This window comes from Coturnix japonica, chromosome 7 (genome assembly GCF_054131305.1).
Source record: "Coturnix japonica strain WE chromosome 7, WE-NBRP24, whole genome shotgun sequence".
In the NCBI taxonomy this organism is placed as follows: Eukaryota; Metazoa; Chordata; class Aves; order Galliformes; family Phasianidae; genus Coturnix; species Coturnix japonica.
Genome location: NC_140669.1, coordinates 28,522,084 through 28,545,468, shown reverse-complemented (window position 1 = coordinate 28,545,468; position 23,385 = coordinate 28,522,084). Strand labels below are relative to the sequence as shown.

Here is a 23,385-nt window from a genome sequence, read left to right as displayed (position 1 = left end):
GCTGTTGACACTAGCCATAAATTTGACTTTTTTTTTTTCCTATTTATGCTTGGTTTTTGGCAGATAAAAACAATCGAACCATAAATAATAATAATAAAAGATGACGTGTGTTTATTTGCTAGCCATCCCCCAATGGAAATTTCATTTCAACTCTGAAAACATCTTTAGGCTCAAAATTGCCACTTTGAACCAAAGAAGTATGCTTTTGTGAGAGTCAACAAGAAATACAACTGTCTTATATATTGTGAAATAATAGTTATAGGAAAAATAAGTCATGTAGCAACTTATTTATATTATTACATTCTAGGTACATTCTTGCTACACTTGCAAGAGTTGCACTCAGAGACTGTTTTTCTGATGAATTTACTTGGATTTGGCAACTACTTATCATTCCTAATTCATTATTGTAATACTCAGAGCCCCGTTAAGGTAATGAAAAATAAATATGTATTGGAGGCTTAAATGTCTGCAATCTCACATGCATTTGGCAGAAATTAAAACCAAGTCACTTAGAAGTGTTCCTTACCTCAAATTGTTGTGTTTGTGTTGTACCCGAGTAGAGGTTTGTAGGTATTGTTTCTATTAAGCTTAATAGGAACACAGAATGCACAGTTAGCAAAATATGTTCATAGCTTGCTCCATACACAGATATTTTCCTCATCATTCAAAAGACAAGTTCTCACAAGTTAACCAGAAGCCCTTTATTCCTACCTTAATCCTCAAATTCCTCCAAAATCAATTCTCTCATAGGCCTGATCTTTTATCTGCACTGATTTATTCCTTGTGTTCTTGGACCCAGAAACAATTTGGTCCTGTTCCACAATTCAGACACTGTTGCTGGTCCTGGTTCCATCTAAGTTCATTATTGTTCCTGCAGATCTGAGCAGACAAGTTGTGTAGCCACAGACAGGAAAGGGGGGCTGAAAATTGAGAGAAATGAGGTGGCAGCTTTTGTCCTCTTCTGGATCCTCTGAGGTATGTGAAAACAAAACATGTTACCATGTATCCTGCTGCCCTTCTAGTTACACCTTTTGTTCCTCTCACATTTCTCACAGAATCTTAAGTCCCAATCTTGTCTTCCATATTTTCTTGTTGTGTTTAGAGTCTAGATATTGTTTCAGAACAGCAGAGTATCTACCCTGGAGCTTACGATATTCATCTGCCACGACCTTCTGAGATCCTGCAACTGAAATGTCCTTGAACAGGCTATATGTAGGAGAACATCCACATTTAGAACAGCTAACATATCTAGGGAAAATAATCAATTTATCCTGGTGATTGCATGTTTTTATCTGAAAGAAAAGGAAAAATCTGTTAAGGAAACAGTGCTGTCTTTGAACTAGTTTCTCGATGCAGTTATTTCTCCACATATTCAACAGTACTTAGGGTTTTTCTGCTTGCTCATTTCTGCAGCAGTAGATTTTCTAAAGCTTTTTCTTTGCTTGTTTTCTTCCTCCAAATAATAATAATAAAAAGAGTATCCAGCATCTCCAGGTGTTTGCAGGTCTGACTTTGCATCAATAAGACAGATGTATTATATAGAATAAATGTTGGAATGAATAAAGGTGCCTGAAATGTTTCTTGTAATATAACATCCTCTGGACTATTTATTTTACTTTTTATCCTCTCTGGCCAAATTGAAACTCATTTAAATATTTTTCTGAAATATTCAGTTTAGTATAATTTTCTTTACTTACTGTCTCGGCCTGTGGTCAAGATGTCATTGAACTCACTTTACTTGAGAAACAGATCATTCTAGTCTGGCAGACTCATGAACACAGGTAAGATTTGTATGTTTTAGTCTGCACTGGAATTAAAACATAATACAGTACATTTAAGTACTCCATGTAAGGAAATGGTACTGAAGAACTTGTAAGTCTCTGTTAGATTAAGGACAGAATGACCTATATTTATTTATTTGCATGTATATACGTATTTTGCTTATTCAGGAAATTTTTCTCTAGCTTTGTTCATGGGCAGGTGTTCAATGCCAGATATGTTTATACATATGTATGTAGGACAGATGGACTTTGCAAAAAAATATATGTACAGACATATAGTTGGTAGGGGGCACATAATATAAATTGGCTGTTGTACTGAAAGATGCCAGTAAAGTATCACTTCATCCATTCCAGGATATCGGTACTTTCCACAATATGTGTAAATATAATTGATACTGTTCTGTAACTTGATACTTCTGATGTGTTATGGGTAGAGACTGAATACATCTTCACTTCTGGCCTTTCAGAACATACCTGTAACAGTGGAATGTGAGCAAGTCAGAGCCCTGGGAGTCCTCTGCAGAGCAATTACTGAGAAGCCGTTTAATTAGCTAGGTAAGAGAAAGTATTAGATCAGAACTTTGGAAGCAGGGCAAAAGCGCTGGAGCCTGTAGTATTGAAATGTTCTGCTACAAAGCATCTGTATGTACCCAATACTCATGTATGAACGTAGCAGCAAGGACAGTTTCCTCAGAAAATACTTTATATTAGTATAGAAAATCTCAGCTGAGATCATATCTGTCATGACTTAATGTTGTTTTTTCCCTTTGGGAGCAAACAGGTTTTGTTGATTTTTTTTTCAGGCTCAAAAAGGGAAATGTTGGTTTCTGGGAGTTAATGCTGGCACTAAAAGCTTTACCATATGGCAAGTCTGTCCAGTGAATTACAGTTTATGTCCCCTGCTGCAGTACTCTCACAATAGGTTATTAAAAATTCAGGTTTAGGCTGTTATTTGTCTTGAACAGGATCTTATTATATTGTCATGGTTGTTAGAAAGAAGAGTCATGCTGTGGATGTGTCTTATAATTAATGAGAAGACTAATTAATTTTTTAGCAACATTATGTTAAGGTACATTTCTAACTGTGAAGTAACCCATGCCTTGCCTATTTTATTACTAGTTAATAGTACTGAACTTTCAGTACTAAGCCTGGAGTAGTAAGCAGCAAAGAATCAAGACTTTTATAAACAGCTACATCTGCCGTCTGATTCCTCAGTTTAGAAGTAAACTAGCATTGAAAACTCCTGAAAATGGTTTATCTGTGGATGACAGTTTTTCTACAGGAAGCAGGGTGTTGTCATAATCTGGGGGTGTGAAAGATAGTTTATTATGAAAAATCTTCAAGAAGATGAGTTTGTTGTGCCTAGCAAGTTCTTTCTAAGCTATTTGCAATGAAGAAAACCTTTTGAGGGTACATGGCTTGATTCAAATCTCCCTAATGGGGATCCTGAGCTTTCACTGTTCTGCTTCAGCCTTGTAATTCACTAGGAAGCCTTTTTACTTGTAACGATGAAGAATAACTACCTTTTGTTCAGTATAAGAAAACAGCATTCCATGTTCCAAGATATTTAGGGTCAAGAGGAGCACTTCACTGTCTATGAAAATAAGTGGCAGTACCTTGAAGAGGTAACTCTAATAAAATAGGTTTTATTTAATTTTACATAATTTGTTTCCTATTGCTTTTAGTGTAATGTTCCTTTATGGGATTTTTTTTCTCATGGATGTTGCTATCACAAATAATACATACGCAAAGGAATACATATATACATATGAGAATACAACAGGTTTTAAGGTACTTGCAACGATACACGTTCCTCTGAAAATAATGATATGTGCTTGGAAAGTTTGTGCTAGGTTCAAAATGAAGTAATACTTCACTCTGTTAAACTGTTACGCCAGTTATTCAAAACTAAAAGGACATACAGGAGAAAAACATTTTTGTTGAATAATATGTTAATTGTCTTCATGCGTACACCTGCTATTGAGGCTAAATTATGAGGAGCTTATATGAGCCAGTGAAGCAGTTCTTGCTGAAGTATTTTTCAGGTAAGTGTTTAGGAGTTAAGCATTTTTGTCAAGCAAATGGTTTATTTCAAAGGTTTCATACAGCAGTAGAGGTTACACAACAGAGGAAAGATTAAAAGGCTGAAAGCCCTTTCTTCTGAAGTCATGTCTAAGCAGTTATAACACATCTAGAAAAGAATGGGGAATAAATCTTGAAAAAACTTCAAATATAGAACTGAATGAAATGTGTATGCATAACTTAAGCGTACTTTTAACATACAAGAGCGTCAGTTGAACGTGTAGCAATATAATGTGTGTTTAAACGGGAGAAACACACAGACAAGAGTGCAATAGTAAAGCAGCATGATTCAAATTATACTTGTAAGCACCAATAAAATTCATGTGAACAGCCTACTCGAGTACAGTTACATACTAAGTAATGATTTTGTCTTGTTGTTAGGATAACTTCATTTCTAGATGGAACAGAACCTAAACAAAGGATGTGATTTTTCTGTCCGTGACAGTAAAACTATCAAGGAGCCTGAGATCTAAGCTACCTCTCTTAATTGGGTGAGTCTGCAACAGAGGAGAAGTGACAGACTACCACTGAATAATTGAAGTTTTACATAGAAGTGTAAGGATAGAAATATTTTGTGTAAATTCAAGAGAGATTTTTGACCAGTGGTATTGAAATGGACTAAGTTCCAGCCATTTCACCAAGAAAACATGGTCTGTGTTCATGCTTGATTACACATGCTTTTAGAAAGATGAAAAAAAAAACTTCTTAAGAGTATCTGATGGAAAGTTTGAGTAGAATTGTTGCCAAATGCAGACATGAATGCTATTAAGTGTGAAATGAAAATTAGGAAGTCATTGGACATTGATTTGAATTAACTCATAATGATCTGGTTTATGCTTCTGGCCTCTGGAAGGATGATTATGACATAAAAACAACTATCTGTGAAGGACACTGGACTATTAGTGAGTTAGTCATCAGAACAGGAGCTGTAAATGTCTTTAGTTAAGGTCCCTGGATAACAATTTCACTAAGATACTGCAATAGGCATTGGAAATGGATGAAAAACCTGAAAGAATTTACAAAAAGGATTTTCCCTTTTAGACTCAAATGCAGTGGTGTAACAATCGAAAATATTTTGCAGGCCTGTAAGAGAATAGCTTAATTATAAACATAAAAGTAGCATATGGTTTTGTGGACTGTTTGGTCTTGGCCCCTTTGGAAGCGAACTGAAGGTCAATCTGTAGGAGAAATGCAATGAAATTCAATGCTTTTTCACTTGAAGTGTCTTGGTTTCCCAAATAAAGATATGTTGTGAGGGGAGCTGTTGCCGTTTGTATCTGTTAAAGATCTACTACATGATTGTGGCTCACAAAACATTCTTCATGGAAAATACGTGGTAGGAAAAGAAATCTGAGAATGGTTCAGTTCCACAGTCCTGGAAATACTCCAAAGATTTAAAAGAAAGAGTTTTCTTTCAGTTCATGCACTCTCGTGGTGATTTTTTTGTTTGTTTGTTTCTGTTGCGTTGACTTTTTTTATTCTACTTTATCCCTCCCCCTAGTTATTTATTTGGTTGCACATTTAGTTTGTTGCAGCAACTACCACAGGAATTTGTAGACTCTGGCGGATAGGAAGTTTGATGTGTACCAGATATATATGTTTTAGAGTTCTATAGGACTAAATTAATTCAAGCCTATTTCAGTGGAGGGATTTTTTGTTTGTTCTTCTTGTCAGTTTTATTTTAAAGGCTGGATTTTGTAATAAAATGTACACATTCAGAATATTTACAAATGTCATGGTTTTGTAATTTTGTAATTTTGCTATCAGTATTCCACATCATAACATCATGTAAAGCATGGATACTTCTATTGAATGTGCAGTCCACAGAAAAAGGCTACATATCCCAGAGAACAACATGGTCAGTAATAAGTCACGGGACCAGGACGCTATATAATCTTGTTCCCAGGCTGGAGTGTTCTTTTCTCGAACTTCTCAGAGAGTGGGAAGTGTTCAGCCGTGTCACCTAGAGTTTACAGTAGGCCTCTCGGTTTTTGGGGACTCTCTCTCTCTGTTTCATTTGATTTGTTAGCCTCAATTATATTATATTGTGTTATCTTGTATTTCGATATCATATTTAGTAAAATAAGTTTTTCCTCCTTAGATTGCCACTGTTTTTATCCCATTCCCCTTTTCCCCCTCCTTTCTGGTCCCCAGGGGGCCCTATGGGGTGGCTTCCCCTGTCACGGGCATAGGTAAATCTAAGTAACCCGTGACAACAATTGATTTAAAATAATAATATTGTGAAGAAAATTATTTAAGTGACCAAGATGTAGTATATTGTAAATATACAAAAAAACAATTGGAGATGGCATTTTTGCTTTTAGGTATTTAGCATTTAATGTGTTGCCAGTAGAGAAGGTCTTCATTTGAAAACCAGAAAAGCTCTAGTTAGCTTTTTTTTTAATATTGATTTAGTATGTTCTTCTCCTGTTTTATTGATCAGTATCGTGGTGGAAACGTAAGTCCTCAGCGTAAATCTCATTGACTGGTGAGCCTGGAATATTCATTCTTTGAGTTAGATTATTGCAGCAGAAGTAGTATGAATAGTTAATGATAACTGTTTCAGCTGTTATAGGATAGGATCTTGTCTATCTGGCGGTCTGTAGTCAGGTAGTTTGCTGTCTGGGGCTTTACATTATCTCAGTACTGAAAGGACGTGTTATGAGAAGCCTAATAAAAACCGTTAGCTGGCTATAGTTGGAGATTTAATTCCTGTGCATTATATCCCTGAGGACATCTGGCTGTAGTGTTTCCAGCCCAAGCCTCTAGTGAAAGAGGTGTAAAAATACAGTATTACTGCAGTTTCATTCTATAATCTGTTAAATCATCCCCTCTTGTGATTATGGTGTCTTTGATGGTCTAAACAACATTTTGGAATTTTTAATGTTATAAAAAGTATAACATATAATAATAATAATATAAACTATTAAAAAGGTTTCAAGTGATGAAGCATTTTAATAGTGAAGTAGATGCTATCTCTAATTCAAAGTGGTCTGAGTAGCCAACATGTCCTTTGCAATTTTGGTTAGAATTGAATGGAACTGGCAGTTTGTGTGTGACATTGTATCAAGCAAATATTGAAAATCAGGGTTTAGAGTGTTTTCTTTGAGAGGGTGTTTCCTTTGCTTTTCTTCTTTAGCTGCAAACTGTGACACAGGGGTTGTCTAGGAGACATAGACAAATTCCTTTCCGAGAAGGAAGATGTGACTTAACTGTGTGTTAGACTTGGCTGTAACTATTGAGGTGGGATATTACAAAGAAATCAGAATGGTTTTGCTTAACTGTGCTATTTCTGTGTTTCCTGCTGCATGCTTGATCTATAAGTGTCATCAGATTGGCAAGGAAGTAAATGATGTCGAAGGAAGTTTGGTCTTTTCCATATAGGTGGTGTTGAAAAAGTCTGTAGGAACTGCAAGACTCTTCGGGGCAAATCTTTCCTAATACAATGTACTTGGAAAGATGTTTTCTAAGTCTGCTTCAGGTGCATAAACAACTGTGAACAGCACACTCATCTCCAGATAAATGATAAGCCGTTGATTTAAGTGTGCGTTACACATATTGTACCGTAGTTGGAAATATAGAGAGATATATAATTGTAGCAATATGTAGTGATGATGACATGGTGGGGCATGAGATTCTCAGTGTAGTAGCCTAAAGCGTAATTTGATTTTGTGCCACTGGAAAATGTAACTCTCTGGAAACAGGAATTTCATAAGACTAAACCAAACTGAAAGGTGCAAAAGGAATTCTCCCTCCTGCCTAATGTGGCTTTTCAGGACACATCTCTTTTTGCCTATTATTTTTTCCTCTGTTTAATGACTTAAAATAGGCTTCCCAGATTGCAGTAAACCTTCAAATTCCTTCTTTGTCCCTAGGACTAAAACGATTGTTTCTTCACCTTCTGAGAATTTACAGAAATTCTTTGCTGCTGTAGAGACCTTTAACATTGCTGTGTCCTGCATGCACTGCTTTTGTTCTCAGTAGTGTGAGCCCAACTAAGCGTAGTGCAATAAATAAGCTTAAGGCAATCAGGTTACCCAGCGTACCCTCCCTTGAAACATAAAAATGTGGTATAAAGTGAAGGAGAAAAATATAAACTCTCCAGTCAAGCAGAATGTCTTGAAATTTGTTATCAGTATGGATCATAATCTAAAGCCCAAATATGGAGTGCTATGATTTATATGAAGTCAACACTGATGTCCATCGAATGCAGCATTTTTGCAGTCTTGTGGGATTTCTCAAAGATGAAAGCTTTCAGATTTGATACATTTCCATAGATCTGTGAGAAATTATGTAAACTTAATTTCAGGCATTTCTGAAGAACAGGAGGGATATAAAAGTGTAGAGATACTAAAGAAAAACTAAAAGACAAGAAATGGCTGAAGTTTAGATTGTGGATTTTTCCGTACATGAACTTTACTGTGCAGTTGTAAAGTGCTAATCTAACCTGAGATCACTTTATTGGTTGCTATCCATGTTGAGACTTGTTAAAATGCACAACGTTCTGGATATCATATCTTATCCTGAAGGCCAGATGATAATACATCTATTTCCTTCAGCAGTCCCTTTGCAACCATCCACATCAGGCATCCACATTTTTTCTATTAATGAACACCAACTCCCATGCGCAGGGAAAGGGTAGAGTGAAATTTTCTTTTGGATAAAATGTCTAAGCATTTTCGGACTGAAACCACAAAGCCAGATGCAGAAGTGAGATGACCAGGTACAGAGCAGTAAGCAGGAGGTTTTGCCTAGCTGAGGTCTCTTTCTCAACAAAGGTGAAAAACTTAGAGAAACCCTGATCTCTCAGAGATGAAATTTTAGGACTTGTCTCTTAAGTGTATACTGTCTAATCCCTCAGTTCTCTTCTTTTTTTCTCTCTTGAAAGATAATGTGATGATAGTAAGCTTTACAGTTTCTAGTTAGTTTCACTTTCAGAGGTTCTTGTAGTAACACACAGGTTGTAAAGTACAGAAGCAAAATGCTATCCTGGATGCTTCTATTTCTTGTTTATATCTAATTTCCCTTGGTAATTAACTGCTTTGTAAAAGTGGCCCTGCATGCTTCTGAAGTTACACTGTTGTATTATGGCAAAAATCTAAATAAGAGACTAAACCCTAACAATGTTCCTTAGAGAGAAATATTTAAGTAGGGTGTAGTCACAGAAGTGGGCTCCTGTATCGATATGGTGGTGGTGGAAGGGGAGTTAGAGAGGAGGCAGAGAGTTCTGTACTTAGGTTTGAGACCAGTGGAACTGATAGGTTCACTGAACAAGATGGAGTTTTAGAGAAAATGATATAATGGCCCTGTATGTCATCTGACATTTGTTTGCAGAAGCTTCTTTGGGTAACCTTCATGGATATTGATTATTTTATCTCTGACAGAACTGCACTTGAGTCCTAAGCATAAAATGAGAAACAGTAGCAAGGAAACTTTTCCCATGACAGTGTTAATATTGCTTGTTGTTGTAGTAGTTGTTTTGTTTCATTTGTTTGTTTTAACTCTGAAACCTCCGGGATCCAATGTAAAATGGTTATAATTTCAGGTAATAAGTCCTGTGAGGTCATCCTGAGTACCATAATAGTAATTTATGTACTGAATTCTCTGTTATCTTGAAAGAGAAAGGGAGAGCAGAAGTGGTTTTTCTTTGCTTTTATTTTAAATGAAGTAATAGCACTCTTCTATTGGACAAAGGACCAAGTTATGTGAATGTTCTGTAACTGCATCATCATCATCTGCTCTTAGTTCCCGATTTATTTTTTTCAAAAACCTTACCAGGAACAAAGAAATATCTTAAATTTTTTCCTTACTATCTAACAGAGCAAAGAAATGACTAAAGTGCTATAGGCCATGTTGGATGACCAGATCACTTCTGTTAAAAAAAAAATAAAAATGTATGTATGTGGACTTCATTTTTAGTTGCTCTCATCTCAATTTACTTGATATCTCAAGAAACAAGATGTAATTGAATGCTTAAAAGTAAATTTTATCATTTTTTATGAGGCATACAAAGGGTAATCTAACATTGTTTCCTTAGTATGTGTATATCATGTGTTTATATGGGGCGTGTAATACTATGTAGTATAGCATAACTCTAATATTCACTTGCTTAACCTTCTTCAGGTAAAAGATTGTATGACTGTGTGGGAGATTACAATAAGAAACAATAAGGATGAGTCATCTAATGGGACTAACCTTGGGGAAGTGACCTCTTTCAATCTGAGTATTATCTAGTCATTTAAAATAAAAAATTTTTGATGGGGAATAAAACTGACTGTATTAATGAAGTAATCGTTGATCTCAAGAGCTTGTGCTATGAAAAATGAAATTCTGGAGAGATGGCTTAGTGGATAATTCTGTAACTTCAATTTCATCCTCCGTATAAATAGTCAAAATAGATTATAGCCTAATAATGACTGAATAGCTGTCAGTACCTCCTGTCAAAAGAATTGTGCAAGAATGAAGAGTACTGTGAAAATAATGTTGTTATCCTCCATCTTTTTCATAGACAGAGGATTTGGTTCTTAGTATTGCTAATGTACCAGTGTTACAATATCATTTTCATTGCTATTTCAAAATTTAATATGAAATTTTAGAGTTTTATTTTTTGTCTTGCAGGTTGTGTTTATCAGATAATTAGATGGCATTGTTCCTGTAGCACATACCAAGTAATTTAGTAATAACGTAAACCCATGGTTCCCACAGGGAACTATACAGATGGTTCATACTCTCTTTATCAGAGTAAATTCTCAGAGTAAAAGCGGTAATAGGCATGCTGAGAAGAGAGATTGAAAGATGCCATTTGTATTATTCTATATAAGAAATCAATCAAAATGAGTGAACAGGGAAAAAAAAAACACCAAGACAAAGGCAACTTAGTGTCAGTGTTGTGAACTGAGAAACCATTACGAAGAATAGCATTGAACATATTTATTTCCCTTTATACTCTAATCTAATCATCATGGTAAGCTCTGCACTTAAAAAAAAATACATTAAAAAAAAGTATTTTATCCTGGGGCTTTTCAAGATGGCATTACTGAAACTTTATTAGCAAATAAGGTGTCTCTTAAATTTTACAGTGAGCCTGAGTTGCACAGCAGTCATCTTTTACTTCTATTTCCCCAGAAGTTTTCTACCAAGCTATTAACATGAAGACATGTTTTGTTACCATGGAGCAACGTGGATTTTCGGCTTGGAAATTAGGTATGCTGCTTCTTGAGTTTACTGCTTTTTTAAACAGTTTATCACTGTGATATGTCATGTTTTTAATAGAAGCAGAAAACCTGCTGTGCTGCAGCTATAATGCTGAAGGCTAGCATACACAGCTTTGCTGTTACAAGGTCATTTTGGGATTCGTTTTATACCTCTCCAGATTCCCCCAGTTCCTAACAAGCATAAGTGAGCATACTAAGAATCTAAGTTGAATTCAGGGAAAATAAACCATTGGTAATTCCCTAGCTTCTTCAGAGGAGATTACTAATCCTCTCCGTATCATATAAGAAAACAAGAAAATGACATTCAAACACATCAGGAGGTTTAAATTAGCTGTAAAAACTGATTGGCGATTTCATTTTCAGCGATCAGTATTCAGTAGAAAAATGCCTTACGCCATGGCTAAGTTACTATAGTAGCTGCCCTTTACACTACTGAAATAGGTATATGTCTACTTCATGTGGACAAGAATAATGTGGAGTTGTAGGTGTTTACTGGTATGATCATATAGTATTTAATACTGGGAATAGTACGAATGGATACATTTTATGTTTTTCAGAATCTGATTTATGGAGACTACAGGTCTGAGAGCTGTAGTTTTATGTGAAATGCAGGCTTCATGAAGAATGCAGGTATATACTTCATATCTGTGTCATGTGATGGCAAATAAATACTAACTCTGAATTTATTCTTCATGAGGCAGAGCTGTATGGAGTCCATAAGCAGAGGATTAGTGGTTATTGCTAAAGTGAAAAGTGAGTATTAAGTGCTATAAATAAATTGGGAATCTATTTTTACTGCTGCATTAGTTGCACAAATGCTTTGACTTCATCTTTTCTGAATAGTACAGTTGTTGCCTTTAATATACTTGTCTTTTTTTTTTTTTTTTTCAGTACTTTCTATTCCCCTTACTCTTAGGAACAGCTTTGGAGTCCCTAGGACAGTACATTGTCTTCTGGCTAGATAAAAAGCTGAGAGCAGAGGTCTGGGACTGAAGGCAGTCTCCCCCTCATGCTGTGTTTTTTTCTGGCTTTTGCACCTATTCCTTCTGCTTTCTAAGGTTAGTTGTTCACCCAGATGATTCCTTAGACTTCTCAAATAATTCTTACTGTAATTTTTACCAGTAAATGAGCTTGTCTACTCTATATCAATTATGCACCAGCTGTCACCCAAATGCTCCCACTGTCCTCAGATAACCCACTGTTTCCCTCCTAGATGCGGAGGTAGCACTTCCTGCTCAGAACATTCTGCTGTCTGCACAGCAGTGCCTCAGGGATTCCTGCCCAAATGCTCCTGCTGTCCCTGCTGAGGGAAGTCAGGGCTTCCTGCCCAAACCTTTCTGTTTTCCATGCTGACGTACCTCAGGGCTTCACTTGAGCTGTTCTGCTGTCCCTACTGAGGTAAACCAAGGCTTCCCACCCAAATATTTCTCCTGCCCTATCTGAGGTACCTTAAGGCTTCCCACTCAAAATGCTCAGGCACTTGCTGAGCCTGCCTTAGTCTATATGCTGCCCTTATACATAGTTCAAAAATCTTATGTAGGCTCCTTGTTTCTTGTAATTTTCTTCAGGTTTTTCATCAAAATGAGCAGTGTGCTTCTGCTTTCATTTTCTCTTGCAGACACAAAGGTAGTCACTTGTTTATTTAAATGTGAGAAATTTTTTTCAGGCTCTATAGTTGGTCCTCCTCTCAGGTTAAGGTGGTGCAGAAGTTGTGGGAGAATCTGCAAATAGCACGGTGCTCTGTCCTGCTTTTATAAAGTAAAATCAGTAGCATACCTGCATATCTGAAGTTGTGTTAAGTTTTTGTTTTATTACTGTTTTTGTATTTATTAAACTACTTTTCTACAGATTGCCTGCAGAGAAACAGCCCTGTTTTGCACTCAGCACATGGAGGAGAAGCTTTTTCTGTAATATAGAGAATGGAGCAGTGGCCTGCAGAAGGAAGCTGAGGAGCCACCTGTATGTGGTGTTCAGGTGAGAAATGAGAGCTGTGTGAAATGCTGGGAGCACTGGGTTTAACCTGCTGTACCCCCACAATGGTCTGCTGGCTGCCTGTTGTGACTTAACTGGTAAGTGTGGTATGTAAACAAGTTCTTAAGTAATTCAGAAGTATAGCTGATGCTGTTTTCTGGCAAGGAAACATGATTCTGTAACGTTGGGAGGAAATTATGAATGAAGTGATTTCAGAAACTTGTTGGTTGTGTTGTATCTTGTGGAAGTGACTTGTCTTCTTGAGGGAAGGGGGTGTAAAAAGGAGCTCCAGCATCACAAAGTGCTCTTTGGATATCACAACTAGGAAATAGGTGCTGTGGGAGAGACAAAGGATGGTAAAGATCAGACAGATCTGCTTTGTGTATCTCTAGATGTCATGGTGGCATATTGTGAATAAACTAGAGTGGCAGCAGTTGTTTGCTATATATGTAAACTGTCTTAATTCTTAAAGAACAAACACTTTTATTTTCACTGGGCCTGCTTTGAACATGTAAACGCCTTTTAAAATTTAGTGAATTATGGGGAAAAAAACAATAAAAGAATAATAATAAATGGGATGGATATGAAAACAATTTTAAATATATTGGGAAGAGCATTTGTTGAGTATAAATAAACTTCTGTGTTGGTAAATGCAATAATGTTCTGATCTCAGTCTGGGCTAATGGCAGGTGGCAGAGTAGCTGAAACCTTTAATGATGTTCTCAGGTGCCGCTTCATAAGTAGTTTTATGAGGGGGAAGTATTTTGTTATCTAGACCATGTGAGCAAGATATTAGTACTAAAAGCATTAAGGAAAACTCTGCTCAGATATGGGTAAGCATCGTAATGGAACAGCAGGAGGAGAGGACTTAACTAATTGCAAGACTGGTAGTGAAGCATCTGTGGATTTTTTTTATAAGTGTTACAAGGCTTCAAGATTCATTTCTGTGGCTCCAGTAGATGCTGAGGTAGGATGGAAGCCCTTTCCCTTCCAGGCTAGCCTGTGAACGTCACAGCTTTTAAACTTTGTCTTTTATTTTGTACTTAATTAAGGTGGAAAGGCAGACTGATGGAAGCACAGCTTCCATCTTCTACCAGCTTCTACTAAATGCTATGATGGAATTTGATAGTTAAGTTGTATAGATCTTGTAGAATCATAAAATCCTTAGAGTTGGAAGGGACCTCTGAAGGCCATTTAGAACAACTCCCCTGCAATGAACAGGCAGCTATATTTCTAGCAGAATCTTCTAGGCAGAGTTATTAAACTACAGGTATTGCATGGTTTTTTTAACTTTGTTTCACCTGCCTCTCTAGGAAAAGAACAAGCAGCAGAAACAGTATGCATATCTCTATGCTGAGTATAAATAAATAAAGTAAAAGTAAAAGAAATAATAAGAAAATTGTATCAATTGCTGGGTTTCTTTTGGCTGATCCTTTGCATCTGTCACCCTTGATGGCATTTTCTCTAGCTGCAACGATAAAGCTTTGCAATTTCAGGTGTTGTGACTTGTGTCTAATGGTTTGTGAAGAGACTCCTAACGTCAGTCTGAGAGTAGTGTATTACATAGTGTTAAATCCTCCTACCTTGAGCCTGTATGAAATACGTAATGTTTGTATTTGGCTAAATAATTCTGTGTTGAACTGTGCCATTTTTGTTCCACAGCTGGTTACTAGAGTAGTTAAACTTAGTAAAGAATTTATTTTCAAATCTTGCGTTCTGAAAAGTAGGCATGAATTTTTCATGCCTTGATTTTCATAAACCTGTTTTGGTGTTCCCCAACCTAAGTGGTGTGCTTTTAACCCTAAAATATCTGGCCTTTATGTGTATCCCTTGACACATGGTGCTGGTGGATGGTAGACAGCAACATACCCTTGCAGCCCAGTAAGCCAACTGTATCCTGGGCTGCATTGAGAGAAGCATTTATGTAGATCTAAATAATTAGTATGAGTTATGTTTGTGTTTAATATAGTTCAGACCCCATTTCTACTGTTCTACAATATAGTAATTGTTTCACTCATTACCCTTCTTTTTCAATTGCTTTACAAAAAGCTGCCATCTAGGCCACCAGCTTTGACCTTCCATCTGTGACTGACTGGAGTCTCTGCCAGGCTTACTACTACTGACATGCTGCTTGTACTTCAAATTCAATGAACTGTGACAGGCCAAGCTGAAACATTGGCATGACTTTTTTTTTTTTTTTCCCTCAGCAAAATAGGAATTGGGAGGACCCATATATATATATATATATATATATATATATATATATATATATATTTCTGAACAGTAACAAACAATCCTTCATTGGTACGTATGCTAGGGCAAAACCAACCAATATGTGTTTGGGGAAAGTATTGATTGTCCAAATCTTAGAAGAAATTGAATTATATGATGGATAAGTTTTAAGGGAGAATTGTAGCTTAGAGAGGCAAAAATAAGTCAAGAGCAGTCTTTGAAACAGGTGTTTTAACAAAATTAACATGATGGCATTCAGGACCTACCAGGTAGGCATCCCAGGTATTTTTGTGTCTGAAATTGCATTGTTGGCTTGAGGCTGTGTTTCCTTCATGTTTTAAGCCAATCTGACTTGCTTTGTCCAGCTGAATGCTCCCATGCTGTATGCTTTTATGGGGTGCTGTGTATTTATCCTCACTGCTTGGGATTGTCCGAGGGAGCTGAAAAGGCAGTCAGCTAAATTTAGAGTACTTCAGTTCTACTTCAATAGGAGGAATAAGAGAAACTCAGCTGTGTATTTGGGATGTGCAACAAGCAAACACAGCAGTGAGGTGGAGGGACCCTGTGTGTATCTTCTGTAGTTTTCTTCAGAGAAATTTGAGGTATGTATCTTCTGTAGTTATACCTAATTGATTACATAAGCGACTATTTGTGTAAACATCTGGTAAGTTTCCCTAAGGTGTAGTTTGAAAGCAGTCATCTGATGTGTTTCAGCTTGTAGCTCTATCAACAAATGGAGCTGTGGAGCTCAGTGTTTTAGTTATTCATCACTGATAACATTAGCAGACTAAAGGGTCAAATAGACACTTAATATGTTGTCAGCTTTGCACTCAGTGAAGCGTTAACTTTGGCTTTTGCACTGCTTGTAGGAGGACAACGATGTGTGTTTAAACTGTAATTAGATGTAAAATAAGATTTTTTTTTTAGTGCCTTTCAAAATTTTTTATAGTGGTTGCTGAGGATTTGCAAGGTTGGAAATTATATATTTAACTTAAGTTAAAAGGAGAGCCACAGTGCATTGTGAAATAAGGTAACCAAAGGAGAAGTTGCTGTTGTGTTGGAGCTGATACTGCAACTCAGTCTCACTTAGAAAGGGAGAGCCTGTTCTGCTCTTCTCCTTTCTTCTCTTTTGCAGTTGCCTGTATAAGTGTTCACCTCCCTTTTCCATGAGCAAACTTGTGAATCCCTTTGCCTGAGCATTGTTGAATGGAGCACGAAAGCCAAAGGAGCAGATGAGTTGATGTAAAATAAGGGTGTGATGGCTGGGAGGAGAAGAAGAAAGGGAGGAGGCAGGGAGAGAGCAGGTCCGTCTTTTGGAAATGAAGTGGCCTGTAAGATATATTTTAGCTGTGCATTACAATATCCCCTGGAAGAAAAAAATACATTAAGGCATTGGAATGAAAAAAGAGTAGACAGTTGCACAAAGGAAGATAAACCTTGTTCAGACTGAAATAGTGGTGCCTCAACCAAAAAGTGTCATGTCCTGCGGTGTGAGCAAGGTGCGCGTGGCAGGTCTGGGGATGGCAACCAGTCAGATGAGAGTCCAGATCATTGGGCAAGTCTGTGTAATGAAGCAGGTCTGAGATCAGACTGGGAAACTGAGTAAGCTTAGATGGGTTTGATTAGTTCAAGAGAAGGTAACCAGGGTTAGGCACAGCTCTGGGACCACTAGGCAAAAGTTCTGTAGTGGTGTGGTGGGGTTTAGGTTGAGAGAAGTCAGTTTATGGACCAGGGTCTTGAGTAGTGAATGGAAACTGGCATAGTCACAGCACTGTTGCAGTGTTGGTTTCCCAACAGCAGGATGCAATTGGTTTTGAGAAATTTTGAAGCCCTGTGTCAACAAAACTGTGATCTTGACTTTGTTTTTTGACAACATGAAGAGCCAGGCTTAAAATCCAGGCTCTGACCTATGCGTAGCATCCAGTAGGATTGATAATTTACCTCAATACTTTCCGGTGCAAAACAGTTTTAAGGTACGTTGAAAAAGAAGGTAGTAAATGAAATAATATATCTGAGCTGTCTTGCTGTGGGAATTTGACAAATGGGAATGCTAGTTCTTCTATAATTGGAAAAAAGCAGTGGGAGATTAGGTAAGTTTCCGCTTTGGTGCTGTTACTTGGTTGTAGTTACTTCCTTGTTTCTCCCCAGCTGCTCAGATGAATGGCTATGTATAGTCCAGGTGTTTTCTTCTCCCACCCCAAAATATATTGAGAAGTGCAAAAAGGGGCGCCCTGTTGAAGATAACTAGGATGCTAAGAATGGACTAAACAAGAAATAGAGGTTTATTTAAAGTGTGATACTTGAAGTAGGAGTCAGGAAAAGGATAGTTTATAAACAGCTAAGTAAGCCAGTAATGAAGTTTACCCTAAATCTCTCAAGATGCACTTTGGAACCCTGGGGAGGTACGTAGCTATTACAGATTGTCAAGTGTTCTGAGGTTTAGTGGTTTGGGGCCTCTTCTGTTGTTCATTCCATCTAGTAGCTGTTGGTGTTGCATTGTTGTTTGTTTGTTTTGAGATACTGTTCTTAGTTTTAGGGCCAGTTTTTGCACTTGACCACTTAGGGAACATGTAGCTGTCAGCTCAGAGCTGGTTTATATTTTCAAGTGATAAAAGGCGTTATTGAACCACATTCCCAACCTATATAAATTAACATTGATTTTCGTTAATTTCCATGCATAACAGAAGAGACAAAGTGATTTATATTGGTCTCATTTTCATACAGCTGGCTTTTAGAGATGACCAGACTTGCCTGGCTATTTACACTGGTTTGTAGAATATACCATTTAAATAAAATAGCAAGGGAGAAATGGGGCATATTGAGAAATATAATGACATTAATTCAATTTGATGCAAGTAAAGCTGTGCAGACTGAAGTAAAGATTTCCTAACACTCAAGGAGAGTTGTTCACGCAATTTCAAACTTGCTATGTTCTATTACCATCAAAAAATGTAGATGCAGTGATTTATATCCTACTACATGGCTGTACCAAGTTCACAAATATAATTTCACGCCGTTTCTTGTAGAAAAACTGTAGTGCTGTTAATAACAGTTATTTTCTTCCTTAAAGTATTTTTCTTATGTTTAATGACTTCCAAAGGCTGAATTCAGCTTGGAAATTAGATGTCAAGTGTTATTATTACAGGAAATAGCTCAAACTATGATGTTTTCCATACAGTATACACATAATTGTGAATGTTTCAGAATGTTTTCTGTAAATAGTCCTACCATGGAATTATTTTATGTTGATTCTGAATCCAGAAAGTAAGGACTCATGCGCTATTGATTAATATGTTACTGTATGTTAATAATCCCTGGCACAGATTTTGTTCTTTGCATTATGTTTATGGAGAAGTAAGTTAGTACTGTTTTATTCCAGTGATCTAGGCTGAGGGCCCTGAGAGCTATTATTAGTAGCTACATTGTCGTAGTTTATACTCAGAGGTGAAATTTATGTTGATCAGGATGTCCTCCTTTGGACACGCTCCGGCTGGCCTACGTCTCTCCTGTACCGGGGATTCCACATCTGGATGTAGTAGTCCAGGTGAGGCCTCACCAGAGCAGAGAAGCAGAATTGCCTCTCTTAACCTGATGGCCATGCTTCTTTTGATGCATGTTTCAATGGTTTAAAATGAAGAGAGGGGAGACTTAGACTGAATGTAATTTTTTTTTTTTTTTTTTACCATAGGGGTGGTGGGGCACTGGAAGATGTTGCAAAGAGAAGTGGTGGAAGCCACATTCTTGGAGATAGTCAAGGTCATACTGTGTATGGGGTTCTGAGCACTCTGATTTAGCTGTAGTTTTCCCTGTTTGGGGGAGTTGGGCTACATGACCTTTAAAGGTACTTCGAACTCATGAATTTCTATGGTTCCATGATTGTGTCATATCCATGACAGCTAAATTTTCAGTTTATCTTTTTGTTATCGAGCTTTTAAAACAATTTCAAATTACCCTGTTAATTTGCACTATAAGTCTTGGAAATGGAGCTGTAAGGCATGGCATTGCAACGAACACCTGAGGAAAGACAGCACCAAGAACAAACTTGAATTTGCTGAGTCAGCTGTTTGTCACATCTGCTACTTTCCTCACATCAGGTCTGCTTAACTTTGTTGCTTTGTTGCAGAATTACTTTGTCATTTTCTAAAGAAACAGTTGTGTTTCATCGCCACCTACAGGTATTTAAAGGAAGTGTATTCAAATCTGTGATGTGGGTCAGCAAATCTCATAGACTTAATTATATTGCTGCTGCTTCAAATGGATATCTTCTGCTTTAATTCTTAAGTGATATAAATTCTTATCATGGGTATATTCTCAATAAAATGTTAAACTTTAATAAGATGGTCTTTTTTGATCAAAGGCTGTTTCATGATAGATTATCTCCGTTTGTAAAGTAAATCCACATTTTAATAATGTTTCTTTTTTTTTGTTTTTTTTTTTTTGTTTTTTTTTACAAAATTCACATCTTTTGATGACTCTGATGCTTGTTTATCTTTTTCTAGGCAAGATTTAAGACTCTTGCAGAGAGAGAAGTTAAGGAGAGATTACTTTTTCCAAGAACAATGTTAATAACATTATGATATATAGCAGTTGTACAAAGCTTTTAAATTCCTTTGACATTTCTTCTAATTTTTTTTTAATAGCTGTATTTCCTTTTTTTGTTAAGCTGTTTAACTGTATGTGTATTGAGATACAGTGTAGGGTTTGAAATCAGAATGTTTACAAAATACTGTGTTCAGTATCTTCTAATACAGCAGTCTTATGACTTAAGATTTATTCTGAGGAATCTATAATGGCTCTGACATTATAATTATTTTAGTCTGTCTTTCCTGTGTTTCTATGGAGTCTACATCCAAATGGAAACTTGTAAAGACATGAATGTACTTCTCTTTTCACTTTCTGTAATTGCTTAGTTTCTCTTCAGTATTTTACTTCAACCCAGATAGAATGTATATGAAAAAATTACAGTCTTTTTTATTGTGTCCTATCAGCCTCATCTTATCCATTAATAATGGGGAAATACACTCTGTTATTGAACTACCATTCACTGAATATAATTTGGGGCTGGAGTAAATTGAATTTGTCCCATATACCAGGTTCAGGCAATTCTGCTACTTTAGCAGTTGACATCTGAGGGCTTTTTACTTAGTCATGCATATAAAAATGCAGAAGGAAGTCCTAGATGCAACTTTTTTTTTAAGCATATTTTTGACTTTGTTCAGCATAGTTTGGTTAGAAGAGCTTGAAAAATGATTTCTGATAGTACTAGTAGCTCCACTTGTGGTACTCCTGTGAGCTTGTGTTATTAGCCAATTATTGGCTGTGGAGTGAGTAGAGAAGAAAAGATGAGACACAAAGTATCTCATTCTATTTTCAGCGGAAGTTGTGTCAGTTAATTGTTAATTGTAATTATATTATGTTAATTGTAATAAAAATAAGGAAGAAATACATTTTAGCTGAATGAATAACACAGCTACCTTTTTGGGAACCAAGGATAGTATATTCTTTTTAGAAACAAGATCCACATGCTGAGGATAATTAACCACCAGATGTATTTGTGACAGCATGCTGTACATACACTCTTTGTGGTTTTTATATCTGTAAATCAAATCAGAATTTAAATATCGTATGGCCAGTAATTGAATTGAGTGAGAGAGTTAAAGAATTCTATGGTTGGAACCACATAAAAGGTCTAATTAGATGGTCAAAATGGTTTATTTGTCTGCTAACATCTATTAGTCATGAAGCAACCTTTTGGATTTTTCCTTGGAGGGCTGAAGAGGAAATGAAATATGTAATGCGTAGTTTGATTTCAAAGTAGAGGAAATACACTCTGGATAATTTAAGCATATCAGGTTTTTTTAAGTAAACAAAATGAAAGAATTCATAAAGCCTTTTAACAGTGGGAGGTCATTTAGCTTTAAGCCTGGGTCTGGAATGTAATCTATGAAAGCTATAGTTTAATGGGATTTGAGAGCTCACTCTTCTATTCCATGTAGGTGAGGAAAGCTTTTATTGGTTTCATGGTGCAAAGCCAATTTTTTAGTTTTTTTGCTCAGGAAACAGTGAGATTGAAGATTTGGCAGGTTGCTCTAGATAAAGCCATATCCTTATATTTTGTAGGGTTAAGTTTTGCTCACTTGCTCGTCCATCAGTAAGGATTTTTCACATGCATCTGTAATGTTTTATCACCTCCTTTTTGATTATTTTATTATACCAGGAAGTTAAGACAGACAATATAATACTATTACACAATTGTGTATATTATCTGCTGGAGAGGAAATTAAGTGACTTCAGCAATAATGGCAGTGTTGTTTTAGTGAATGTAATGACAGTGGAATGGGAATGTGAGATTATCACATTGTTGATATGATCCATTAAAAAAATAAATAAATAAAAAAGAAGGGAACAAACAAACAAAAACAAAAGATGAGGAGGAATAAAACTCCAGGGAGGATTTTTTCCACTATCTCCATGTTTTTGAAGCAGGCAGTCCCTCTTGGCATTTTCTGTCTACTGATGTCATCTCATTGCTTTAAATAACATGCAGGTTTCTACAGCTTTTGAAAATTTGAGTAGTAACTTGGTTTGATGTTCTGCGTCTTTCACTTCTTTTGGAAAAAGATGTTCTGAAGCTTAAAAAAATCAAAATATGGTACAGCTGAAAATACAAGTTAACTGTGGAAGTGTTGCTATTATTCGCATTGCTTTTTCTTCAGATTGAAAAGCTAAAAGAATAAACCTTGAGTAATGTGCTTTGTATTTTGCTCAATACTGTAGAATACTAAGAACCAGGGTTTGCTAATGTGCTTTCTAAGCTTTCTATATGACACATACATGTAGGTTTGGGGGACCACTTTCTTGAAGGCTTTAAATGATAGGAGTCACTCAAAACATTTTCTCAGCCCAGTTATGCACATCTCAATTGTAGTTTCCTGTATCAGTGCTTACTTTTTTCACTTTTATTTAAAGTATTTGAAGAACTTTTACTTACCTTCTGACGCACATGGCACAATACCATTGCTGAGTTGGGAGAGGTGTTTGAAGGGAATCTTCCTGCCATCTCTACGCTATAAATTGTGTTGTTTGGTTTGTTTGTTTTTTCTATTTATAAATACAGTTTAGGTGGTATGTGATGTTACTTGTCAAACTCATGGTAGTATTGAAATGAAATGCTCACAGCTCTAAGGCATACTCTGTAACAATTTATAATCTCTCTTTAAATCATATGCTGAAATGAACATTGTATGGAAACTGTATAACTGACTATTCATGTATTTTAGAAGGTTTGTGTGTGTTATTTCTTAAAGTACTTAAGATTTCTGGGAATGGAAGTTTCCATTCTTGAACAAGTTTTCTTGTTATGAATTAGCATTATTTTCCAATGTAATTTGGGTAAATAAAAAGCTAGCATTACTTAAAATGATCCATGACATATGGACAATAAAGGAAGGCTGATTAAATTGGGGGGAAAAAATAGAGAAGGAAAAGGGAAAAGGCTTGAATTAACTGATAGTTTATCACTTTTGCAGGTATCAAGGGCTTTACATGTAATTCAAACTCATTACTTTGCTCTGGAGATCCAGTGAAACAGTAAGTAAATCCTGATGTTACCAGCATGAATTACATTTTAATAAGAAAATTACATTCTAGGCACACAATCTAAAATGCAGATTAAACTCTGCAAGCTGGCACTTTGCAGCTAAGATCTATCAAATAATAATGATAAAAGACAGACTGTGCAAAAAATATGTCCTGTTGATGTGGGCTGGAAGAAACTCTTTGTGTTTCTGCCATAATTTTCTCTCCTGAAGAGCTACTTTAATTCCAGTTCCAAATATTCCGGATAATATTTTTAGGCTTGTTATTGTCTGTAAGGTTTATGAACTTCACTTCATATGTTACTTTCAATGTGTTTTTGTCAGCTTGTTGAAAAATTATTGACTTGACATTTAGAATTACTCTAGCATAATGTAAAAATTATACTGCAACACCCTTCAAAACTACTGTAACCCCATTGTTTTCTAAGCCCACTGGTTTCAATTTTACTTTCTAATCCAATGACAGCTGCTACTGCGTTGTTTGCTCCCTAATGTGCTGCTGTTAAA

General features: G+C 36.3%; 1 protein-coding gene across 2 annotated transcripts in view; it reads left to right on the top strand.

Moving 5' to 3' along the window:
- Positions 1–23,385, top strand: part of TFPI (tissue factor pathway inhibitor) — a 104,859-nt gene that overhangs the window by 43,918 nt on the left and 37,556 nt on the right. The window contains exons 2-5 of one of the 2 annotated variants that reach the window (XM_015867886.3): positions 10,989–11,066; positions 11,779–11,830; positions 12,926–13,051; positions 22,810–22,870. The gene's annotated coding sequence lies outside the window, so the exon portion shown is untranslated. Of the gene's footprint in view, positions 1–10,988; positions 11,067–11,774; positions 11,831–12,925; positions 13,052–22,809; positions 22,871–23,385 lie in introns of those variants that run through there. The other variant, XM_085553598.1, reaches the window with a different exon arrangement.